Source organism: Protopterus annectens, chromosome 3.part0 (genome assembly GCF_019279795.1).
Source record: "Protopterus annectens isolate FY-2018-M chromosome 3.part0, PAN1.0, whole genome shotgun sequence".
In the NCBI taxonomy this organism is placed as follows: Eukaryota; Metazoa; Chordata; order Ceratodontiformes; family Protopteridae; genus Protopterus; species Protopterus annectens.
This window is the reverse complement of record NC_056731.1, coordinates 255,204,096-255,224,933: the sequence shown is the minus strand read 5'-3', so window position 1 is coordinate 255,224,933 and position 20,838 is coordinate 255,204,096.

Here is a 20,838-nt window from a genome sequence, read left to right as displayed (position 1 = left end):
ACAATAAGCTTTTTTTCATTTCCAGCTCAGATAGGTGAAATCATCTCTCTCCTGCCACAAAAGTTCAGATTTTGACCCTCTTAATTTAAAATGTCTGGTTTGGAGCTCAATAGTTGGGGACCATAAAAATAGATGCCTAAAAGCATTGAAAACAGTAGATACAAGGTGTTTAGAGTACTACATCTGCAGAACAGCAGCCCTTACAGTAGTGGAAAAATGCAACTTAAAAGTCTAAGTAAGTCCAGGATAAGCAAAAAATAGCACATAAATCCATATATAAATACATACACACACACACACACACACACACACACACACACACACACACACACACACACACACACACACACACACACCTAGAAAGAGAGAGAGAGAGAGAGAGATTGGTTTAGTGGCTATTTCAGATATCAGGAATGTTCTTTGATTTGTGAGATATTCACAACATATTATGAAAGAAACTAACACTGCTGTTTTTATACAACATATTAGGGAGAAAATAAACCACATAACAGTATAGTTAATGTGGATCACCTGAAAGGTTTTTTTTATTCAAAGTGACCATAAGAGTATTGAGAAATTGTGTGTGCATGAAAGGTTACTAGCTAATGAAACACTGTTTAAAACTAACCAACCTAAGTCTACAGGTAAGAAAGTGCTGAGCTCTTTTAACATGCCATAATAGTAAATAAGTGAAATAATACATTTTATATCCAGCAATAGGTGGTGCGTTACTATTCTACTATTCCTTAACTAGTTCAAGAATTTTATATCAACCAAAAATATGATTTTTAATCCACATGGTAATGAAAATGTATAGATGGAATAAGATAAAGAAACAGTTTTAAAAGTAGAATCAGCATATTGTCTCTGTGCCTCTTTTAAGTTAGCCAAATGTTTGGTATTGGTGAAGCAGAGGGACTGAAAGGGCCATACAGTTTGGGAGCATGGTTACACTAATTAAGGAGCTTTATACCTGCAAACAACAAATGATAAAAGGAAGATGGTAGTAATATATTTTCATGCTAACAAGAAGGATTACCCTATAACACATATAAAATTTCAAATTATGTTGGATAAAGTCAACATCCTGCAGCTTTGTTACATAATTTAATACATGATGTCACCATAGATCAAGACTTTCCTCAGTACAAATCACTGAGGAAATTATGGGGGAGGGACCACAGTTACTCTGCAGTCAGAACATACCCCTAGTAAAAAGGACATTGGAGGACTAATTACTGACACACTGTTCAGAATACTCATTCCTAACTATATCCATAGTAAAAGGGAAAGAAGCAATAGCCATACTTCTCAACCGTCCCTGATTTTCAAGGATGTCCCTGATTTTGACAAAAATATTAGCTCTGTCTCTCTTAATCCTTCATAAAACTGGCGACTTTTGGAGAAAAGGTGGTGAATTACACTTAATAAATAATGACAATAATTAGAGTTATAGACTTCTTTTACTTTAGAAAATGTATATTAATTCACATTTTCTTATTCTGTCAACAGTTCAAGTTAATAAACTAATATTTTGAAAGTGACTCAAATTGCCTCTGATTATTTCTGGATTTGGCCTTGATTCCTTTGAGATTTGTCCCTGATTGGTTGAGAGCTATAGCAACAACAGTCTGACACAATGTTCAAAATGCAGAATCCTGATAAAATATGGGAATAGTGTTAAAACTCCAAAGTAAAATAAAATATGGATCTGGCTAGAAGGGATAAAAGAACATGCATGTTACCAGAAGCTTGTTAGGAGAGTCTTACAAAAAAATCTTAAGTTAATGAAATAAATCATTTCAGAAACCTTAAAAGGAAGAACCCATAGTACATGATACGTAACTTTGTCAGAAGATTCCAGCCATTAAATAATGAAGCATGTCTGAGTGAAGGCTGAGAGGGAGGGACCTATAGTGATAATTTCATAAGAAAAGAAAGTAAAATTGAACAGAGCCTTATATTTCCCTCTGTTATAGCAATAAAAGTCAAGAGAATTGCCAAAAAAAAAGAGAGGATGGTCACTGTCAGAAGCTGTCTTTTGTAGAGAAATAGGGAAAGAAGAAGAAATATATGTGTCTGTATTCACTGGTTTAGAGATAACCTCATGTCAAAGTACTGATAAAAATCTTCCTGACTTAGCAAATTTACAAATAATCAGTGAAAATTTTAAGAATGCACAGTGGGTTGGAGGTACATTAAGCTGATCCATACAAAAGTATAGCCAGAATTGTAATATAAATAGATATACAGATGGGCCACATCCCATACCCATATTTTGAGTTAAGGAATGACCTGTTGTTCAAGGTAAACAAAGATAAATAAGATATACTGCAAATACTGTCCCCACAGTTATTTTCAAAACCTTCCTTTTAGAACATGTATACTGAAGCCAATACATAGCCATGTTTTGGGTGGACACTTAAAAATGGACAAAACCAAAGTTAAAATTTTGACTAGCTGTTATCAGCCCAGTTTAATAAAAGACACTGAGAGCTTCTGTGCAGTTTGGCCAGAATGTCAAAAGATGGCACCACATCCTGGGTTTAGGTGTCCTCTGATACCTGCGCTTATTATTGAAGTACAATTCAAGAAGATATTTCTATATTTTATCAGTCTGGTAGTAAAGTCCAGTAATAGGTATCAATACATTCTCGTGATTATTGAATATGCCACTAAGTGTTGTGAAGCAAAACTTCTGCCAAAAGCTGATGCTACGTTAATCCTAGAACAGTTGGTGTTACTTTCCTCCAGGGAAGAGGTACTCAGAAAAATAATCATAGACAAGGGAATATCACTTATGACCTGGGCTAATTAACAGCTTTTTTAGTGTTTTAAAGCAAAGCAGTTAAGAACTTATGAGTAACAACCTCAAATCCATGTGTTGGTGGAGCACTTTGATAAACCTCGAAAGTGTGTGCTACAGAAGACCATACAGACAAGCAAGGGGCATATGAAGTGCAGCAGGGATGGACTCTAGGGCCAGAAGGCTAAAGTCCATATTCTTCCCCAGACAACCCATGTTTGATTAGTAGCATGAGTGCTGGGTGGGCTGTAGGAGGATGATGTGAATGAATGGTTGATGTCAACTTACCCATCCGGGGGGGGGGGTCAGTCTAAGTTTGCTGCAATAACCAATGTATAAGCCTGGCAAATTATTTGTTCCATAAGCAGTGAACAGCTTAGTCAGGAAAGTGTGCATGCATGGAAGTGTGGATGTGCTTCCCAAGGGCAGCAGCAATAGAGCTGACAAGGCTGCTGCAATGAGATTAGAGTTAGTGCATACCCACCTGCAGCAGTATGAAACTGGACCAGTGCCCTCTATCACCTCAATGGCCATGAACATGTGTCTGATTGTGTCCAAGGCTAATGCAGTCTAGTAGATACAGTGAATGGCAAGAGGTGCTAGGGGCAGCTGATGGTTAGCTGCTGGGAGAAACAAATGCAACAGAGGATGTACAATAAAAATGTTAGACTCAGGGAGTTAAAAGCAGGAGACAAATTGTTAATATTAGATCTTGTGCTGAAGTAAGTTACTCTCAAGATGACAAGGACCTTTTGAAGTAGAAGAGAATATGGATAAACTGAACTACAACATTAGACAAGCTGTGAAGAGAAGACCAAAGCAAATGTACTGCATAAATGTGTTAAAACCATGGAGAGAAGCTGAAGCTTCTATGCTCTCCGTTAGAGCTGGTATAAATACTAATACTAGGATATCTGAAAATATTATCATTGCTGTTTAAATAAATGAAACATTTTCTAAAGCTCAAAAAATAACATGTAAAAGAGATCTTACTGAGAAATAAAGACATCTTTTATGAATTGCCTGATAGCATTGATTTAATGCAGGATCATAGTAAAACCATGCTGGGGTGAAAGTAAAGGAGTCCCAAAGTGAATGAAATCATCTGATTATGTTGACCCTTAAGCCAGATGGCTCCATAAGATTTTGCAATGAATTCTGAAAACTCAAGACATATCCAGATTTGACAGTTCTCTATTGCCCAGAGTGCAAGAGGTTATAGGGAGGCTAGGCAAAGATTTAACCAGTGGGTACTGGCAGTTCCATTTCTCATATGAAGACAAAGAAAAAAAAAATAGCAGTCTGCACTCCTGAAGCTTTATTTTAATAATAATTTTGCCCTTTTGACTTCATGGAGCTCCTGCCACTTTTCAAAGGTTTGTGAATAAAGTTATGAAACTTCATGACAGCTACTCAGTTGTGTACCTGCATGATGTAGTAATTTATTCAAAAAATTAGGAGTCATGTTTATCTATAGCACATGTGCTAGATGGACCCTTTAAGACAGACAAGACGTACACCTAAAGCTCCAAAATGTAGGTTTTGTAAAACAGAAGCCAGACACCTATGGAATCTGATTGGAGGAAGAGCAATAAACCACAAACAGATAACAAAGAAGCCAACAAAATCTGGCCTTTTCAAAGTACCAAATGACAAATGAAAGAACTTTTAGGACTAGCAGGCTACTATAGAAAGACTGCACTCAGCTTTGCAGCCATAGCTTGTCCTCTGACAGACCTTGCAAAAGGTAAGGTGCCTATCTAGATTTGATGGAAAGCAGAGGCAGATGAGACTTTTAACCAAACTAAATCTATCACAAGCTTACTTGTTTCCTCTGACTTTACTAAACCATTTGTTCTCTAGACTGATATATTTGAAAAAGGGTTAGTAGCTGTGTTATGTGTCAAAGGAAAAATATACTTTAAAAATGATCAATACACGGTAGGTTCAGGTTAAGGCACTTTAATCTTGCAGCAAGGAGACAAAAACGTGCTAATACAGAGTTTGTCTGACTAGAATCAGGAAATGCAAGCATTTTTATACATTTTCTAATAAGACATTGCCTACCAAGCTGACGTAGTAAATCACAAGTTTTAACATCATCATTTTGTAGTGATTGTTTTAGTAAAATTCTGCTTGTACTATCAATTTTTGTGAGAAACTTCCTAACAAAAACAACGTGGCCTTGGCTACCACCGGTTAGATATATGCAATGTTACCATTCAAGGTACTATGGCTAATTTGAGCACAAAGCAAGTATAGATTGCAGTTCATTTCTCCAACAATCCTTTGTCTGTTTTATCTCTTCCTCCTGCAGCTGTGCATGTTCTCATACGTCGAACAGAGCTAATTGTTCAAAATCATTACATTACAGAATATGGCATTGTTCAGTCATTGTTTCCTGACCTAGCAGATAATCACCTGCTTCTCAAGTACATTTCCAAAAGGCATAAACATGAATTTTGCTGTGCTAGCAGTTACTAGGTCAGAGGGCATCTTGCAAGTTTCAGAAAGCACACTGCAGTTTCAAAAGCATCTTTTAGTGTCATATAAAACTAAGCTCTATATAAAATAGTGCATATAAAATAGAATGAAAAACATGCTAACTCATTTAGTTTCTAATTAGCATTAAGCACACACATTAATACATATTTTTCTGACATTTCCCCCTTGTTAATACTTTTTAATTCTATTTTCAAAAGCATAAACAGTTTGCTTCTTCTCTTAACCTCTTCCATTCAGGATTTGCAGTTAAGAGAGTCATTCAGTTTAAACTTATGAAAGTGTTTCACTGTTCAACAATTCTTCAATTTCAGTACTTTGATACAATGTCTCAGAAACTGATACATCTATAAAATCTTTGATTAACTTTTTCATGCAGGGAATACCACAACAAATGCATGCTCCTAATAGGAGTAATCCTACACAAATGGAAATCAGGATGTTCATTAGGATGGAACCCCACCCCCCAAACAAATTATGGAAAAAGTCCGTCAGAGGGTTTGGGCCTGGTTTGGTCATGGTCGACACTTGCTGGATCACCTCAAGATGGTCGTTTATTTCATGCTGGTTGTCAGGAATATACAAACAGCATTCTTTGATTAAAGCGCATGTACCACCTCTCGCTGCTAGGGTGAAGTCGAGAGCCATACGGTTCTGAAGCACCACAGTTCTCATAGCATTCAGTTCATTAGTCACTAATTCGAGAGCAGAAAAAGTTGCATTGCTCATAACTTCGAGAAGTTTAGACAGTTTTCTCAGCTCCCAAATCGATTTCACTGCGCCATATGCAGGGGCTATGCCTGCCCATGATATAATGGTGTCACTCAAGTCCATATGTTTCAGTTTATCTTTGTTCTTTACGGAGTTATGGTTTCTCCACCCTGCTTCGATTCATCCTACTGGATTCTCGGGTCCCTTAATTGGACTTCTAGGTTTACTGCTGACCTCTCTGACGTTTCGAATTTTTCCCTGAGGCAAAGCTGCAGTGTGTCATATGGCCAGAACCAGGTAACCCAAAAAACAACTGCCAGACCAATTCTCAGGTAGCCATTTATATGCTTTTTTCCCACAAGCAAAATAACAATTCTCTACTTTAGTATTGATATAAGCTTGCCCTGCATGAAACATTTTCTTATCAATAATAGAAAGCTGCTTTAAAAGAACAGGATTATGTTGTATCTCATTAACATTTATATGCATCTTCGCAAAGTATGCATCATAGTTTGTATCACAAATAGTTTTAGTCTTACTGGCTTTAATATAACATTTATAAGAAACAGTCACATTGCAATTGCTCCAACCCACCTGAATAGTGTCATTCTTGTAAAAAATATTCAATCCCTTTTTGTGTAACAGGTAGGTACAATGCTATTTTGTCTTGTGATTTCACAGGTGTAGTATCAAAAATCAAGTTTTCCCAGGTCTCATTGACCCCTAGGGGGACAGCAGTCATTAATAATCCCCCGTATGCTGTTGGTATAGCTGTGCAAATCCAGCAGTTCGAAACATTAAAAGTCTCAGCATACACATATTTAATTGCTTGGTAAGTGTTAAAGTTTGGATGCCAGTCTATGAGTAATGCATCACTTTTGATAAGTTCAACTCTTGTGGCTGGGAAAAGGAAAGGCCACAACAAAAAGACCAATGTTATCAGTATAGCTATCAGAACAATCATGCAAATTTTCTGAGGTTGTTCTGCATCTCTATTTATTCTATACCTAGTCATTTTGTTCTCGTTGTACCACAGTAACAAGGTTTTTGTCCAGTTCAAAGTTCTTAACCAGTTTACAGTGTGTCAGATGAATCCAGGATGCTCGCTCTGCGATCTTGACTGCAGTGGGTGTCGACAGTAGTACCTGGTACGGTCCTTCCCACTTCGGAGAACTCCAGTTCTTTTTCTTCACAACCTTCACCCAGACCCACGTGCCTGGGGCTATTGCTGCTTCCGATGGTCTGGTTTGTTCTTTATCTGAAACAGAATTTAACTGCAAAAGTTTGTAATTTAAAAATTGCCTCATATACTCTGCAAGTGAACTGTCAGCCTCCTGCTCTGCAGGCATGAGAGGTTTCCATTGAGGTGTATAATATGCCCTCCCAAACAGTATTTCAAAAGGAGTTAACCCTTTTACATTTGGAACAGTTCTCATGCTCAACAGTGCCAGAGGTAGACAGAGCACCCAGTTCTTTTGTGTCTCACTAATCAATTTCCTAAGTTTATTTTTCAAAACCCCATTGTGCCTCTCTACTAATCCTGCAGATTGGGGGTGGTATGCGCAATGATTTTTCAGAGAAATCCCGAAATATCGGCTTAGTTGTTGTATAGTTTGATTTACAAAGTGTGTGCCATTGTCACTATAAATCTTTTCCGGTATGCCAAATCTAGGAATAATTTCTTTAACGAGGACTTTTGCAACAGTAGCTGCATCTGGATTTTTAGTTGGAAAAGCTTCCACCCATTTGGAAAACATATCTATAATGACAAGGCAGTACTTCTTATTTTCGCATTTGTTCAGCTCTATAAAATCCATACAAATAGTATGGAACGGATATGGTGGTGTAGGGAAACTCCCTTGCTTAGGTTTTAATGCCCCTTGTGCATGATGCTTGTTACAAACATGGCATGCTGCACAAAAAATTTTTGTGTAGTTTGTAAATCCATACATCGTAAACACTCGATTCACTAACTGTACCATCCCCCCTGTTGAGACATGGCACTGCCCATGGCTCAACAAAGCTGCATATCTAAACAAGTTAGATGGCAAAATCAGTTTCTTCTCTTTGGAGATGTACAGTCCCTTCTCAAAGATTGCTCCTCGTTTTATCCACTTTTGTTTTTCTACATTTGTAGTAAGTGTCTGCATTGTTTTTAACATTTCTAAGTCTAAAATCTCAGATGGTTGTAATTCCTCACTCAAAAGAAATACTTCTGAAGCTGCTTGTTTTGCAGCTGTATCAGCCCTCGCATTACCTTTTGAAATTCTATCCTGTTGTTTGGTATGAGCTACGCATTTGCAAATAGCTACTTTCTGAGGTAACTGAATAGAGTCTAACAAGTCTAAAATAAATTGTGCATGATTAATTGGTTTACCAGTAGATGTTATCATTCCTCTATTTTTCCACTGCTGCGCAAAAACATGTACAGTAGAAAAAGCGTACTGACTGTCAGTAAAAATGTTCACTCGTTTACCTTTTGCCAAGGTACATGCCCTTGTCAAAGCAATCAATTCTGCTGCTTGTGCAGATAAGTTGTGTGGTAAAGACTTTGCTTCTAAAATCTCAGTATCAGAAACTACTGCATACCCCACTAGTTTCTGTCCTGTAGGACTCCTCCTGCACGAGTCGTCCACATGGTATGTCACCTTGGCATCATCCAAGGGAACATCTGTAAGATCATTTCTAGGTGGTTTCTTTTGCTCAATCTCCTGCAGACAGCAGTGTGGTTTGCCATCTGCAGGGGTTGAGAGCAAAGTTCACGGATTCAAAGTTGTGCATCGTTCAATTGTCATATGAGGTTGGCTCAACAGTATAGTCATACAGGAAAGATGTCTAGCAGGAGAAAGATATGCTACTTTTTCTTGCAGTAAAATAATCGCGACTGCATGAGGCACTCTCAATGTGAGAGGGTGGAACAATACTACTGAGGCTGAAGCCTGCACTGCCACTGCAGCTGCAACTACTGCTTGTACACAGTGGGGCATGGATCGCGCCACTGGGTCTAGCTGTGATGAATAGTAAGCTATGGGGCGTTGTTTGTCCCCATGCTGTTGTGTTAACACTGATGTCATATAACCTTGCTTACAATCTACAGTTTGGAAAAATCGTTTATGATAGTTTGGTAATCCTAAAACTAATGAAGAAGCTATCAGTTGTTTCAATTTGCAGAAAGCTGATTCTGCTTCTGGTGTCCACTGTAATAAATCTTGTGCTGCCATAGGCTTTTTGAATATCAAGTTGGTCAGTGGAGCAGATTCCAAGGCATAGTTTGGAATCCAACTCCGACAAAAGTTAGTAGTACCTAGGAAGGACATCATTTCCTTCTTGGTAGTTGGTTTAGGTGCTTGTAATATTGCTATTTTTCTATCTTCATCTAATATACTGCCTTCTTTGGATATTACATATCCCAGGTATTTTACCTGTCTTTTCCAAAGTTGCAGTTTGTTCTTGTTTACCTTGTGTCCTTGAGTGGCTAAAAATTGTAGTAATGCTATGGTATCCTCTCTGCATTCTTGCTGGGTGGGGGCTGCCAGCAGAATGTCGTCTACATAAAGTAAAATCTGACTGCCTTTCGGTGGGATAAATCCTGCCAGGTTACTTGCCATTTCCTGTGCGAATATTGTTGGACTTTCACAATATCCCTGTGGTAGTCACGTATATGTATACCTTTTTCCCTGAAATGTAAATGCAAACCAATGTTGGCTATCAGGGTGTATCGGTATTGAGAAAAATGCATTGCTAATATCTACCACAGAAAAATACTTTTGTTGAGGTTTCAAATCATTTAATAAAGTGTGTGGATCTGGCACCGTAGGTGCCCTGGGTATAACTGCGTCATTTACAGCTTGTAAATCTTGGACCATACGCCATTCTCCGTTTGCTTTCCTAACAGGAAATAAGGGTGTATTACATGGTCGGGAGATTCTATCAAGACTCCTTCCTTAAGTAAGGCTGCTATTATAGGTTTGATTCCTATTTCTGCATCCTTTCTCAAGGGATACTGTCTCTTTTGAGGTCTAAATGCTGATTTTGGCATGATAGTAACTGGTCCTGCTGTATGAATGAGTCCTACATCTGATTTCCCTGTTGACCAGAGAGTCTCTGATATTTCTCATAAGGCTTTTTCCTCTTCCTCTAGTAAGAGTGCTACTCAGCTGTCCTCACTTGCCTGTGAGTGTACAGCTGGGAGTGTCTGCGTTATCCAATTTAGTTTCTGCTTTTGTACTCCCTGTTTGGAAAGTTCTAACTCTGTCTGCTTTTCCCACCTTGTGACTTTTTCTCCTAGATCTGCCCACTTCACATTTCTATTTTTAGTTAAACTCACATGTGGTAATCGATTAGATTTGTAAAGTGCTAGGAATTCCTGGGGTAATGAACAGCTCACTACACTGTTTCCTTCTGTGTCCCAGTACAAATTTTGTAATACTAATCTGTTAGCATGGTTTCTAAACAGTTCTTGCTCATATTCTTTATCAGGTCCTGGTTTGCTACAGTAATATAGAGTGCAATGCAACAAATGCTGTTTATTAGTGTCGAGGGAGGGGTATTTACTGATGGCTACGTTCATCAATTCTTCGGTTACTGCCCCTGGACCAGTCATAACTAAGTCCTGGCTGTACCAATAAAATGTTTCACCCTCCGGTCGCACTACAAAAGTATCCATCTGTCTTTGTGCTTCCATACCCTGCATAGTTGGAACTACGGCTATGCCAAATATCTGCATTAGGTCTCTGCCCAAGAGATTCACTGGGCATTTTGCAGAAACAACAATTTTGCTTTTCTGGGTCATCCCTGAAACTGGGTCAGTTATCGCTATGTTGTGGTAGAGTGGCTCCCGATACAGCTGTCCATTAGCTGCTTTCACTAATATGTAGTCAAGTGATTCTGAATTTTCTGGTAGTTTGGAAGGATGTATCAGGGTCCGTGAAGCCCCTGAGTCACACAGAAATGTAACTTCCCTCCCCTCTACCAGAAGTGTAACTTCTGGTTTTGTATCTGCTAAGTAGAGCTCTACGCTCAATAATGCTAAGTCCAAAATTTCATTTTCATCATTATCTGTGATTTCATGCACATCCTCTATTTCTTCTATCACATCCTCTACTCCTTCTATCACATTTGCACTTGTCTTTTCTTGTTTATTCTTTTCCAGTGATTCTTGACTATCATATAGTCAGTCCTCACCCTCCTTGTCTTCTGTGGTTACCTTTTTATTTAGCCTGCAATCCCTTGCCAAATGTCCCTTTTTCCTGCATTTGAAACATTCACCCCTTTTCTTTCTCTCTTCAAAGTCCTCTGATCATTTATCAGATTGTTTGTTTCCCTGGGTATTTTTCTTACCCTTCTTCCCAGTTTGTACTACAAAGACTTCTGATCCGTCTTCTACTGCAAATACTTGAGTTTTCTTTTTCTTTTTGCTATTAAAATGCCTTTCAGCATGTCTTGCATATTCAAGTAGTGACTGTAATCTACTTGTACGATGATCTACCATGTGCTTTGTAATAAAGCTGCTAATGGGTGCAATACTGCCTTTTAAAAATGCATTCTTTAGCTGCTGCACATATGGGGAATCATGTGTTCGGTCTTCAGGTACCTGCATTCCACAATGGTTATTAAAACATTCTAATAATCTGGCATAATATCTATCAACAGTTTCACCTTCTTGTTGTATGCATTGATTAATGCAAGTCCAATCAGCCCTAGGCTTCCATTTCTCAGAGATTTGGTCTGTCAGACCTTTCACTCTGTTGTCCAGTTCTGCGTTACTATGTGGGAGAGGTCTAAGCTCTGCGTCACGGGGATTCCAGTTGCCACTGATCATGTGCCAATCTGGACCTACGATTTGTCTGACTACTTTCTCTACTTCCTCTCCATTCAAATGGTAACTTAACCTCATGCCCTGTAAGTCTTCTAAGAATTTTCTAAAATTAACTTTTGAATGGGGAATTCCCTCTGTGGCTTTCTGGATGTCTTCCGGTGTCCACGGTCTATATACTAGAAGAGTTGGATCCTGTCCTGCCTGTCCTGCCTGCGGATTTGGTACTTCTATGAGTGGGCCTATCTCTTCTTCACTCATAGCTTGTGAATTTTTATTTATTTCATACAATTCAATATCCCCTCTTAAGTTGCGTGCTCGAGACCTGGTCTCGATAGGATCTCTGACAAACGGTTTTGGTTTTGCGGGAACAGCTGGGTATAGCGGAGGTGGATCAGCTTGTCCACTCGCTTCATATTCTGGTAAGGGAAGTGGAGGGGGTGGAGGTGCTGTTGCTATTACCAAGTTATTGTCTTCTTTATCTAAAAACATTACTTTTGAATTTTTAATCTTTTGTTCCCTGCGGTTTGCTTCCTCAAGCCACCTGTGTGCCTGAGGGACTCCTAATTGTCGTTGCTTTTTTAGCTGACCTTTCGCGTCTGTTTTAAGTTGTCTAACAAGTTTAATAAGTGAAGGTTTATCTAAATTACCATCAAATTTGTATTTATTAACCCATTTTGTATAATACCTAACATTATCGGCACGCTGTAATTGCATATATTTCGCGTCTTCGGTTAAGGGCGGGTCTCGGGAACTTTTTGTGCACTGATTTTCCATGTTGCCTTAGCTAAGTTAGAAATTGTTACGTAACTCTTTTTTATCACATGGTACCACGACTTACGCTTTTTTCACAGTTTATCTAGAATAACTGCCTACCTATTCTGTTTCCCTGATCTATGACAAGGCAGCAATCTTTTTTGTCCCTGATCTGCACATGCAAATCTCCCTGACAAAAACAATAATACTGTAACAAGTTCCTGATCTAAAACAGAAAAAGGTAAATTCCTCCTTACCTGAGCCTCCGTGTCTTGATCCCACCAGAACGTTGACTCATCCTCCGATCACAGATCAGAAACAGTGGCTGGCCTCTTTTGAACGACAATTCAGTCGGAGGTCTTTCAAAGCAGAAGAACCGATGTGGCCTCTTCTCTGTACGGGTTCATGCCACCGGGCCCAATTCTGACCTGAGCTAGAGTGAGAGATATGTTTCCGGCTCGAAGGACCAATCTGTCAAAGGAAAAATATACTTTAAAAATGATCAATACATGGTAGGTTCAGGTTAAGGCACTTTAATCTTGCAGCAAGGAGACAAAAACGTGCTAATACAGAGTTTGTCTGACTAGAATCAGGAAATGCAAGCATTTTTTTACATTTTCTAATAAGACATTGCCTACCAAGCTGACGTAGTAAATCACAAGTTTTAACATCATCATTTTGTAGTGATTGTTTTAGTAAAATTCTGCTTGTACTATCAATTTTTGTGAGAAACTTCCTAAGAGAAACAACGTGGCCTTGGCTACCATCGGTTAGATATATGCAATGTTACCATTCAAGGTACTATGGCTAATTTGAGCACAAAGCAAGTATAGATTGCAGTTCATTTCTCCAACAGTCCTTTGTCTGTTTTATCTCTTCCTTCTGCAGCTGTGCGTGTTCTCATACTTCGAACAGAGCTAATTGTTCAAAATCATTACATTACAGAATATGGCATTGTTCATTCATTGTTTCCTGACCTAGCAGATAATTTTCCAAAAGGCATAAACATGAATTTTGCTGTGCTAGCAGTTACTAGGTCAGAGGGCATCTTGCAAGTTTCAGAAAGCATACTGCAGTTTGAAAAGCATCTTTTAGTGTCATATAAAACTAAGCTGTATATAACATAGTGCATATAAAATAGAATGAAAAACGTGTTAACTCATTTAGTTTCTAATTAGCATTAAGCACACACATTAATACATATTTTTCTGACATTATGTGAGGAAGAAAATGGCAAGGAACACACAGATTGCTACCTCAGGAAGTTAAATGGGGCTGAGAAGAGAGTGGATCACCATTAAGTGGGCTCTAACATTTCTACAATGTTATTTATTAGGATGAAGCTTCAGTCTGGCAAATGACCACACCCCTCTACGGTGGTTATAGTCATCTGGCTGTCAACATCAAGTTAGGCAGGTGGGCTTTGTCACTACAGCCATTTCATTTCACCATGCTAATAGTCACATTAATGCTGATGGATTATACTGGTCCCATAGCACATTCCATTCAGTATAGAACCAGAGTTTCTGTATTGGGTGGGGGGGAATCATTGTGGAATAATAGCTATTTCAGATCTCAAAAATGTTGTTTGATGTGCTAGAAATACGGGGTATTTTATGGCAGAAACTAATAGTGCTGTCTAGAGATGTCACATTACAGTAGCAAAAGCAATGCATATGTCCCTCCAGCATGTCTTATTTTTTGATAATAGATTTACACCTTTACATTGAGTCTTGGTGGAGTTATTTGTTTTGTGGAGGCTTAGGAGGTCAAGGATGGCTGGGACATTAATAGCATGGAATGCTAGTCATAAATCACTACAGAGGAGTGTATAAGAGACAGAGTATAGGGACAGAGCTTCAAGTCTAGCTTGGTAGTTAAGGGTCTTCAGTCTGTTTATCTTTTAGTCAGGAAGCTCTGGGTTTTTTCTAGCTTGATGTGCTTGGATAAATGCATTCTATAAGGTGCACTACATTCTATAATTGGCCTGTTCAGGGTGGAGTATAGAGGAATGATAACTTCTGACATGGATGAGATATCTTTAGCTTTTAACTGGGCTTGATATGATTTTCTGAATTCTGTTGCTATGTTTTAGACAAAAGACAGGGTTATCTACGAAGATGCTGAAATTGCTGATCACTGTATAAGTCTGGGGTAGGGTGTTTTATATTTTGTAAGCTGTTGTTGCAAATGGTTTAACATGGATGACAATGGTACAGATCTTTGCATTTACTTAAATCCAGTTTCCGAAACACTATTTATTTGTATGCCTTAATACTTGCTGTAGCAACATGATATTGGATATGAGCGGGTGACAGCACCCTGCCTGCAGTGTTCAGTAAATCTAATTAGCCATATATTTTTGGGTTAGTGGTTTGGAAATCAAGAAGTGGTTGCCAAAAAGAAGGTGTTCCAGCAATGAGCCTCAAGGAACACCACTAATCACATTTTTGGTTTCTAAGCTTGCATATTCAATTGTACCTATGTCAGCCAGTTTGCTATCTATCTCACAATTGCAGCATGCTTAGAAGTGTCAAATGATCACCTTAAAAGTTAGGATTAAAGGAAAAAAATGCTCCTGTAAGGTAATAACAATTTACTTAAAGCCTATTTTATAGAAATATGTTGTATTAATAAGCTTAACGTGCTGCATCTTTAAGCCAGTTTGTTATATTATCCAGATACAGTAGACCAAGTCAAAGCATATTCAGCAACATTCCTTATGCAGAAATCCAATACTTTAAATGCAAGGGTAAGGAAGTCTGCAAAGAAGAGATGAAATGCTTTTAATTACTGTTGTCTCCCTTATCAGTAAAATTAAAACACAGAAAGAGCATCTTAGTACTTCAGTCCTGTGGGCAAAATTTGGTAACTGCAGCTAGCAGAAAGCAGTTCAGGTAAACCTATCACACTCAACGTTTAAAAGAAGTTCTCTTGGACATTAGGAATAACATTCTATTCATAGTCTAGGACTGTTGATCTAGATGCTGGGGAATTATTATAACTGACAGATTTCTCTCACAATCATTTTATTTGTTGACCGAAGGAGCTCAGAGCAAGAGGTAAACTTTAATGGCTTTGATTTGACTGTCCACATGCAGTAAATCTGAAGTTACACTGGAAGCCTGCAGCTCTTTTCTCTTGTTTATCTATGCTCTCTTGCAGGGAGGGTATTGAGAGAAAATGGAAGACAGCTTTGTGCTGCTAGGCCTGGGCAGACTGACAATAGTGTTATTTATCTTCATATTAGAATGGGACTGGTCATTTGATTACCCTAGGAAAAATCAGTGGTGGCTAGGGTTGCCAGCTTTCTTTGTGGTTAAAACCGAACTAAGGTCACACTCCTCACATCACTCATAACTCCACCCATTCCCACCCCCTCTCCCAGCTATGCTCCACCCATTGTGTGACATCACTGAGGCATCAGCTGATGGGAATGCCCTTTTTTTCTGTTCCTGATGCCTGCTTTCAGAAAGTACTCAGATTTAAAACCTGTCTTTTCGTGTGTGGCAACCACAGAATCTCCACCAAAAAATGTTATCTAAGAGTACAGCATTTAAGATAAAGAACTGTGAATGCATTACATTCGGCAGCTCAAGTGTATGCATGTGCCTACTCACTGCATTAATATTTTACAACTCAATAGGCTCAGAACACATGAGAAAAGTAGTGTACTTTGCCTAGGAGCTAGACAAGAATGTCATAAGGGGTACTGGTATATTTTAAGGCAAACTACTTTTTAATTGCAGCACAGATCACTATTGTACTAGGAAAAATGGTCAAGACATACTGACATCTTGCTGATGAAGTGGTCCTTGTGCAAACAAAATCACAAGTATTATATCCTCTAGGAAAAGGACTGGTCTCATTTTCAATTATAGTGAGGGAAACAAAAAATACTGCAATAGCAAAAGTTACTCAAATGTTAATTTCGCTGCTTTTAAAAAAGTTGACCGCACTAATGAACAAACCCTTTTCAAAATAAAGTTTTAACTGCAATAAATGACACTCTTGATTATAAGCTACCGTTTTTACCAAGTATCACATTTTTTACAACACTCATAATAAAATAAGGAGCCAAAATCAAGAGTAGCCAAGTAGCATACATTTCAACTAAAAACTACTTACTTGTTATGATTAGATATTGGGAACTACTTAATCTTGCTTAATAGTTTTAGTCGTGTGATCTACCCATAATACAAATGATTCAGAATGGTTGTCTGCATATCATGCTACGAATACTGTACTACCATGGTTTAAACTCATGCACAACTAAAGGTGACAAGTGCTGGTGTACAGATTAAGTCAAACACATGTGACGGTGGGAATTTTAAAGAAACCATCACACAAAGTTTACGCATAGACATCTGCTCTGAATGAATAAAATATAAAAATAAAAAGATGGAAAGTATTTATGCATTTGAAGCAATTTCTCCCAAAACACAATAGAGGGGGCAAGGACGATGTCCCCAAAATATAATGTGAAATGTGGCAGCTTCATCCATCTGATCTCAACTTGATGGGCACATTCTGTGTTTTAAAATAAGAATGAGAGTACATTTTCTTCTGAAAAAGCCATAAGATTGCTATATATTTAGCTATTACAACCGATCAGACATTTGATCAATTGCATATTAGCTAGCAAAATCAAGTTTTCACCAATGGTAACACTCAAGAACATAAAACAACACACCTTGCAGAGCTGCTGCCCCTGGGAAGGCTCCTCAAAAGGGAAACGCTATTACATTTAGTACATGCATACAGTGCCAAAGCCATTTTCTTATCCTCCAAAACTCAAAACTTGAAACACAGTACCCTTCCTCACAACAAAAGACTTCAATAGGGCAAAAAAATCGGTGCCACAGACCGGCAATGAGTCACCGAGCTCAACATTTACCTTTGACCCGGCGACGGCGTTACGTTTCAATTTAGTCCAAGACGTAAAAAGAACAGCCCTAAATTGAAAAATGTATGCAAGCTAAATAATACTGCAGTCTGCACCCTGCTTTATACTGAAAACAAATTGTGACAGTGGCAGTGACACAAAACCCGGACTTCACGTGTCCGGTTTTGAATGAAATTTGTAACCGGACAATTTGTCAGAAAACTGGACAGTCCAGTCAAAAACTGGACAGCTGGCAACCCTAGTGGTGGCTCGCTCTTTAATGGGAAGCTGAGTTTGCCCTGCCTATGCTGGTCACATGTTATATCAGAACTTTATTTAGAACTTCAGTGCATGAACTATTTCATTTGAATCTGTGGACATTTTGGGCCCTTGAAATGGCAATTACAGTGAGTCTAGAAGTGGCAGTTAGGCTATTAGCTGATGTTAGCAATCAAAAGAGTTATTTTAACTCTTAGGCACAAACAGGAGGAGAGGGAAGCCAAAAATGCATCTGCAATACATTACATAATATGGAATGTGTTTCTGGGATTAGTGTCAAAGAAATTAGCTATTGGAGTCTGACCTCAGTTACCTTTTGTGTTGAGCAGTATCTTTACTCAATTCCTCAAGGTGATCATCTCATGAGCTGGTAGGAAAGAGCCACACAGTCTTTGTGTTCATTATGCTGTGGATAGAGGCACTGAATCACACAGTGGTGGCATTTTCAACATACTACAAATAATTATGATTAGATCACACTGATCATAACGTGAGCTTATTATGTTTTCAAACTTGATTTTAAGAAATTCATTGCTGTTGAGGTGAATTCCTAGAAATCTATTTCTTAAACACTTAATAAAGTAATAAAATCCAGCCAGTCATAATCATCTATGTCTGTGATCATATCTTGATCTGTTATGTATTTCTGATTTTCCAACATGACTGCAAATGTGTCCTAACCCAGAATGTTGTAATAGGGTATTATTACTGAGTTTCACAGTAAAAGTAAGGAAAAGATAGAGGGATGTAATTGAGATTTAGCACAATGCCAAGAAATGTACTGTCACTATCAGTATGTACATGAGACATGATAAGCATAGCCGGCCTTAGACATAGGCCAACTAGGCGGCCGCCTAGGGCGCCACTCTGGTAGGGGCTCTTTTCCAGTATTTATTTGGTGTACATAGTCCAGGATGGGGGGCAACAGGTAGTGTGATGGGGGGCACCATGGAGCCCTTTTGCCTAGGGCAACAGTTGACCTAAGGCCATGCCTGATGATAAGCATATAATCAATAGGGCACAAGGAGGTCTGCATGCTGAAGGGACAGTCCCAGGAGTGTTCTAAGGCATGAGTCCTAAGGATGAGTGCCTTATTATTTATGCTTCCTTTGTTAAAAAAGATATAGAAGCTGAGTGCAGGGTCTTTTTTTCATTACTGGTTTGAGTTAAATGTGAAAGCAAAAGAAAATGATTACCAGTACGATTTTGAAGGCTGTGAGGGAGAAGGGACCTGCAACTGAATGTGAGGTCTAGGGGATTTGCACTAGCTTTCTCCCATGGGTAGAACACATTAGCACACAAGTAACTAGCAATCAGATTGGTCAGTTTCCTTGCCCATTTTATAAATGGTGTTAGTGTGCATATCATGAGACATGAAGTGATATTTGAAATTGTACAGAAATGAACAATGACAGAATACAGTAGGCACAGAGCATTTTAAATGTGGACTCATTCTGGAGAACAGGTAGAATAAGGTGAGTGTATCTTATATGTCCCCAGCCAGATTGTGCAGTCATTGGAACCTTCAGTTATGAAGAGCCCTGCCCAAGTTCATTGATTAGTGTAGAGTAGATAAAGCTATCCTGCACGCTATATGTGGCATCTGCCTATTAGACTCCTACCACTGTGGCTGGCTCATCTTGATGCAGACTGAGGGAGTCATTGGCCTGTCATCCTACCATATACCATCTGCATTCAGAACATCAGATACAGCTGTTATATAGGTATCGTGACTGATGATGGAATATGTTACCTAGGAAGGTGGGACATAGGGTAGCAGACCTGCCTATGGCATAGCATTGCAGAATGGCTGTATTTCTGTATACATCATGCATTTATTGGAGATATAATGATCAGTACACTAATTGATTGGCTTTTTTATAGAATATTTCTTCACCAAAAGTCTTTGTCAACAACACATTTGACAGTGGTGAAGGCTGCAATGTTTGCAATAATGTGGTGAAAAAATATATAGTAATGATGGAGAGGGGTGGTAAAAAAAACATTTGATTGCCATTATGTTACACAGCTCTTAAGCCCACTCTGAAGCACAGAGAGATAAATCCTTGACTTTGCCCTAGATGACCTGAGCTGGAGAGGTGGTTCAGGTACTAGAAGAGTAGGCAGGGTAGGAAGGGGTAGGAACAATTAAGACTTTCCTGTCCTTGAAGGAGGGTGTTAGAGCAGAAGGCTCATAGTATGGAGAAGGATGCTGGTTTTATTTTATTTTTATTTGGCTTTTGTTTACCAGATTTGTCCAACTGACTTTAATCAAAAACACTTTTCAGTGGTGACGCAGGGAGAAAAGCACTATTAAGGATGTATGGCTACCTCACCGATGGCCAAGCTTGGACTGCTGTCAGCAGATTGTGGAATGAGTGGGCTCCAGTAACTCTTGGACACTGAAGCTCTCACCCCTTTGGGGAGTGAATGGGCAGCCATGATGTTGGCTTGATGATCATCAAGCACAAGGGCAGAAAAATATAGAGAAAAAAATAAAAGCAATTTATATTAGACTACTCTTTATGCATCATGCGACATTGGTTTCATATGAAAATGGGCAATCTTATAATGTGTGAGTAAAACTATTTTATTTCTTTTGACCATGTTAGTCTGACTAAGCTAATAGCATTTTTTTCAAGGACAACCCAAGGTAGTACTCATACTGACTAGAGAAAATTTAGCCAGGGCACCAAGGAACTTCGCCTTCTCTTTTCAGTAAGTCCCATGGGAATTTTTACATCCACTTCATCAGATGATGCCTTAATCAAACATCTCATACAAAGGACAGCATACTTAGGAGTGCACAACCCCCTTATTCTGCACTGCAGTATCAGCACTGGAAAATTAATCCAGGTACCTGCTGTGGGAATAGAACCCACAGTATTTGGGTATTCCACTAGTAAACCAAGAGTGCTACCTATTACTGACACTGCAGAAGCATATGTTATTTTATGCTGTTTCATTTTATTTTCAGGTATGAGAAGTGGACAACAAAGTCCTATTTTCATCCATGAACTAGTTAGAAGAAAATGAAATAAAGAGGAACCCAAGTAAACTACGTGTTTAAAAATAAAGTAAATA